Source organism: Daktulosphaira vitifoliae, unplaced genomic scaffold (genome assembly GCF_025091365.1).
Source record: "Daktulosphaira vitifoliae isolate Bord-2020 unplaced genomic scaffold, ASM2509136v1 Scaffold_3, whole genome shotgun sequence".
In the NCBI taxonomy this organism is placed as follows: Eukaryota; Metazoa; Arthropoda; class Insecta; order Hemiptera; family Phylloxeridae; genus Daktulosphaira; species Daktulosphaira vitifoliae.
The window spans coordinates 3,933,593-3,939,811 of NW_026099574.1; the positions used below are offsets into that span (position 1 = coordinate 3,933,593).

At 28.7% G+C, this 6,219-nt stretch overlaps 1 long non-coding RNA gene across 1 annotated transcript in view; it reads right to left on the minus strand.

Annotated features, from left to right (window-relative positions):
* The window catches only part of LOC126901399 (uncharacterized), a 9,266-nt gene extending 3,641 nt beyond the window's left edge, over window positions 1-5,625 (minus strand). Inside the window, exons 1-2 of the long non-coding RNA XR_007703036.1 lie at window positions 5,284-5,625; window positions 3,832-4,224 (exon numbers count right to left, since the gene is read on the minus strand). This is a non-coding gene — a long non-coding RNA (uncharacterized LOC126901399). The remainder of the gene's footprint in view (window positions 1-3,831; window positions 4,225-5,283) is intronic.
* Window positions 5,626-6,219: the final 594 nt, after the last annotated feature.

Genomic DNA, 6,219 nt, shown 5'->3' on the forward strand with positions numbered 1-6,219 from the left:
TTTGTAACTCTCCAAACGCCACGCGTTATCGCATATTCCGTTGTCTAGACTAGACTGTTATACGCATTCACCCCTCCCCACGCCTCGCTCACAATACGACGGTACACTATTCCTATAAAAATTTATTTTTAGTTATCGTACCCGTACACGCGTGCTTGTCATCAATATTATATATATGTAAACAAATTTTTATTTTGACTGACCAATAACGCCCGCGTCTAATGCGCCTTACGTATATATATATATATTCCTACCGCCGTTTATACCTCGGGTATAACGTTAGTCCGACCCGCCCGGCCATAAAACACAGCTATACTTAGTGCATGATACTTTTACGTAGTTAAGTCGCATTATTTGTATAAATATATATATTCTAATTACTATTAAAATTAATATATTAACACGATTTATTCTAATTAAGAGATATAAAGTATTCATTCCGATTACGAGGGATGATTTCCGTATCGTCATTTTTCGTCACTACCTCCACGTTCCGGGAGTGAGTAATTTACGCGCCTGCTGCTTTCCTTGGATGTGGTAGCCGTTTCTCAGACTCCCTCCCCAGAATCGAACCCTGATTTCCCGTTACCCGTAACAACCATGATATTGATAGTAACTACTATCATAACATGAAACTAAAAAGTAAAAAATAAATATAGTTTAAAAAACTAAAAAAACACGCTTTTAAAGTACATCGAACTAAAAAGTTAAAAATAATTTTTAAAATAATTATGAACAAAAAATACTAGTATTATTGTGATAAAAGCGTCGGGCGCTCAATATACGAAAAATATGGCACAAAGCACCCACGCTTTTATCACAATAATACTAGTATTTTTTGTTCATAATTATTTTAAAAATTATTTTTAACTTTTTAGTTCGATGTACTTTAAAAGCGTGTTTTTTTAGTTTTTTAAACTATATTTATTTTTTACTTTTTAGTTTCATGTTATGATAGTAGTTACTATCAATATCATGGTTGTTACGGGTAACGGGAAATCAGGGTTCGATTCTGGGGAGGGAGTCTGAGAAACGGCTACCACATCCAAGGAAAGCAGCAGGCGCGTAAATTACTCACTCCCGGAACGTGGAGGTAGTGACGAAAAATGACGATACGGAAATCATCCCTCGTAATCGGAATGAATACTTTATATCTCTTAATTAGAATAAATCGTGTTAATATATTAATTTTAATAGTAATTAGAATATATATATTTATACAAATAATGCGACTTAACTACGTAAAAGTATCATGCACTAAGTATAGCTGTGTTTTATGGCCGGGCGGGTCGGACTAACGTTATACCCGAGGTATAAACGGCGGTAGGAATATATATATATATACGTAAGGCGCATTAGACGCGGGCGTTATTGGTCAGTCAAAATAAAAATTTGTTTACATATATATAATATTGATGACAAGCACGCGTGTACGGGTACGATAACTAAAAATAAATTTTTATAGGAATAGTGTACCGTCGTATTGTGAGCGAGGCGTGGGGAGGGGTGAATGCGTATAACAGTCTAGTCTAGACAACGGAATATGCGATAACGCGTGGCGTTTGGAGAGTTACAAACTTACAAACAAACAACAAACAACAAACAACATACACGTGAAACTAATAAAAGCGTGTTAAAAATAAAAATGAAATCGAATATTTTAACACAAAAAATTCATGTTTTTTAACTACGGCATCTATGAAGATAAGGTGTCAGGACAATTTTTGTTATTCTTATTTATAGTACGTAAATAAGTTTCAATTTACTTTGTGTTTAAAGAACGCATCATTTCCAAAACATTTTCTAAAGTCAAGTTAAAAAAGTTAACTTTTCATGCAAAATTTGCTATTTTATTATTTTATTATGAATCTTCCCTGTGAACAGGTAAAGGGCAGGCACGTAGACAAGGGTGGGCCTGGGTGGGCCTGGCCCCCCTTAAATTTAATGTGGCCCAGAGCCGGCCCCCCCAAATTTAAAATTCAATTATTTTTACGAATTATCAAAAACGTGCTAGGCCTTATATACATTGAAATTATTAATCATTTGTGATTACTATTGAGTAATACAGTTATTATTATGGCTGTATTTTCATTTTTATATTCATAGACAACGTTATTTGAAAAAGATAACGTTCTAGACGTAATAATAAATGGAATAGCAATTACTCCAAACGTGGTTGTAGGTAAATTTTTTTTAACTCTGGTCTAACAAATGATAACAAACTACCAAGTATCTGCATTGATTAGAATCTAGTTGATTACAAAATTCGATAGAGTATACTCTATAAAAAATTTTTGATAAATCTTATCTTTAATTTTTTTCTTTTTTTATAATTTAGTAGTTACAATAGGTAATTTATTTGTTTTTGTTAATTTGTTATTTGCGTGCTCTAAATAATAGTAATTAAAATATGACTAAAAAAAGGCAGGAATTGTTTTTAATTTTAAATAAAATAAAATAAAATTTTACATTGTTTATAATTTATATTTATTTTAAAATTTTTTATAACTTAATTGTTATTAGTATTTAGGAATAAATTATTTTTTCTTAATAGCTTAAAAGTTGAAAAATTAAATCAGCTTATGTTCATATCATTATTTTATTAGCTTCGATGCAAAGCTGAGAAGGTATTATTTTTACTATGGTGTGTTTTTTTTTGTGTCTGTTACCACTTTTTCTCAGCTCTCACTGAACCCATTTCTTTCAGTAATACGTCAAAAGATCACAAATCGTATCTAGTCGAAGACATTACCCTCAAAAATTGCCATAACTTTTTTATAAAGATGTATGATATCGTTACTTTTCATTTGATATATTTTTTTTATAAATCTGACCCTTTACCTGCCCACGGGGGGGATTTAAAATGACAACTTTTTCACAAAAAATTAACTTTTTTCACTTAAATTTTTAAAATGTTCCGGAAAGTCTGACACTTTTATCTATATCTTAAATTAAAGCTAACGTAATGTACTATTTTATTTAAAAAAATTTCGGAGTTAATTTTGTCTTCACGGTGAAAATGGCTACCAAATGATAATTTTGTGTAAAAATTCTCGATTTTGTATTTTACATTTTTAACTTTATAATGCTATAACTTTTTGAAAAATGTATGGATCAGCACAATTTTTTTACGAGAAATAATATTTTTTAATAATCTCTTTTTCATTCGACATACTTTATCTTAATCAGGATATTAATAAGGAAATAGCAGATCATGTAACTTTTGGAATAATCCACCAATTTTCGAAAAATAAACACAAATTTTGAACTTGTAAGATTCATAGAATGGGATACTGTCTAAGAAGGAGTGGAGGGACCCCCCCCACAATCTTTTCATGGTAAACAAATTATGGAAAATGATACAAAGGCCCAAAATTGTTGGCCCCTCCAATAAACATTTTCTGGCTACGTGCCTGGTAAAGGGTCATATTTTCAAAAAAATTATATCAAATGAAAGAGAAATACTTAAAGTATTTATTTAAAAAAATATTTTTTGATTTGTTCATCTATTAAAAAGTTATGACAGTTTTAAGAAAAAATGTCGCATTTTACCCATTTTGAAAATCATAATTTTTCGAGTAATATCTTCTATTTATGGAAAATTACGGAAAAAATTCAATTTTCGAGAATAATATCTTTAACTAGGTACAATTTATGTTCCTTTGACGTGTCGTTGAGAAAAATCAGTCTAGTGAGAGCTCAGAAAAAGTATTGAGAGACTCGAAAAAATAAATAAATAAACAAATCATGATAATATTAATACCTTCTCAACTTTCCATCGAAGTTAAAAATAGTTTAGATGTTATAATAATTATTACATTATATACATACATTTATAATTCTAGAATCGCTTATATTTCAGTGGGCGGTGGGGTTACAAATTGGTTACCTCCTAGTTAGAAGCGGTTTCATTGGGACATTTGTGGTCGTCACGCCTCCCAAAAGTTCATTAAAGGAAAAAGTGGTTTGTATTTTTTGAATATATTGTGGAATTTCTTATGCATTGAGATAATCCAGTTGGAATATTTATCTTCAAAAATCGATTGAATTCTCTCCACAAAAAAAAAAAATTCATAATAAAAATCATCTTTAGGATGCCACCATTCCTGTTTACTTTTCCTCAATCTTGTAGTTTTAATGGTAAAATTTTTTCATAATTTAATTGAATAAATATAAATGGTAATCAAAGGTACTCCAAATACCGTTTGACTTTATTGTCTGTTTCTAAAATACGATAAATATGAAAATAATAATTCTAAAGAAAAATGTTTAAAACGTTTGTGAATTTTAAAATTTTTCAGTACGTTTAGAAGATATAACTTCAGGAAATAACGCCATTTTCTATCACAATGATAAAATATTAAAAAAGTTATGAGGAGGATTTTTAAAAAGACTGATTAAAGTGATTAAAGTCAACTCACTTAACGGTATTTATTTGAATTCTCCAAACAAAATTTCAAATGATATAGAGGGTAAAATAAAACAAACTAAGAGAAAAAATGGGCCGAATAAATATTATTTTTAAACAATTCAAAACCATTTTGTAATAATTTCATTAAATTGGAAAGTCCCGTGAAAAAAAGGCGATAACTTCCATTTTTTTAAATATGTTAAAGACACATATACAGTGGTGGCTCGTTGGGGTGCAACTTAAAATATAATACCGCTAGTCATAGGTATAAAAAATTGTCAAATTAAGTATAATAAAATAAACACAATACACATATTATTACTTTAAAGGTCGCAGTAGAAAATAGAAATGAATATGATAATAATAGCCATTATACTGTTATAGCAACTGAATAAAAACGAGCGTACACGTAGATAATTAAAAAAAAAATTACCCAATACAGTAATATACTAATATTTTACTGTATGGATGATGCTGCCGGTCGTCCAAACATTGCTAGTGTGTGCATATGTAACCGCATATAATGAGAGAAACAACTTTAATGTTCGCACACGACAAATGTATTATAACTATTATACAATTTAAAAATGTGCATTTTTATAAAAATGTAGAATTAAGAATATACAATTAATTTGCTTCTATTAATTAATTTTAGTAGGGGGTGCGATCGTCCCGTCGTCCAAGCCGCGAGCCGCCCCTGCACATCTATCTAAATAAGTTTTTAACTTAACTCTGTATATTTCTATAATTACACTACTATCTTTTCTAGTAGGCGGTTAAGCCCAGTTATTCTACACCTAACTGTTCAAATAATTATCCTTTATCAAAAAATATACACTTATATGTAAATATACTATGTAAAATATACTTACGAAATATGTATATTTCGAAAAAAGTCGAAATAATTGCACTAAACCCTTCAATTGATGTATATATATTATGTAACAAAACTAAAAGAATTCAATACACCTGGAAAATTTTATACACTCTACGTCATTCCTAATAATTCTAAATTTGGACACTGAAATTAGTCATACCAGTACGTTTATTAATGTCGTCCCACACAAATTATCATAGCATCATTATTCTATTTAAAATATAATAATTTGAACAAGTAAATTGTTATTATAATTTGTGGCGTTATAAATACATTGTTGAATGATGTAACCTTCTAATTATAAATAATATATCATTCGTTAAGTTGAATTTTAAATACATTTTATGATATACAAACAAATATGTAATGCAATAATCCATTTAATTTTATATTTTTAATTTTTAACTTGAACTTTTATTAAAACTTAGATGAGTTAAAATTTAAATAAAAATAAATGTGCAATCCTATTCCCATGTTATTAATATGAAACATAAAAAACTTAATTATAAAATGTTAGTATTTTACTTATATACCAAACAAGTTTATTAATTTCTTATCAAATAAGCTGATTATTTAAGACCTTAAATTTATTTGTTTTTTATGGTGATTTACATTGAATGTGCAATTAGACTCATTATTTTTACATACTAAAAGATGAAATAGCTTATGGTAACGGTAACTCTTTTTTTAATTAGAATATTCATGTTTCATTAATCACCGTTTAGCAGCTGACACAAAAACGCTAAGAGTTTAATAATTACTTAACGCATGTAAAGTCGTCATTACAACTGACATAAACTATCCATAACATATACGTATTTACACTCAAAAATTAAAAAAATTTCCCTCGTTCCTCGTAAATGGGGGAAACCTCCAAAAAAATTACAAATTTAAAAATCGCTAATTTTCGAAATTTTTTTCAATTTTTTTT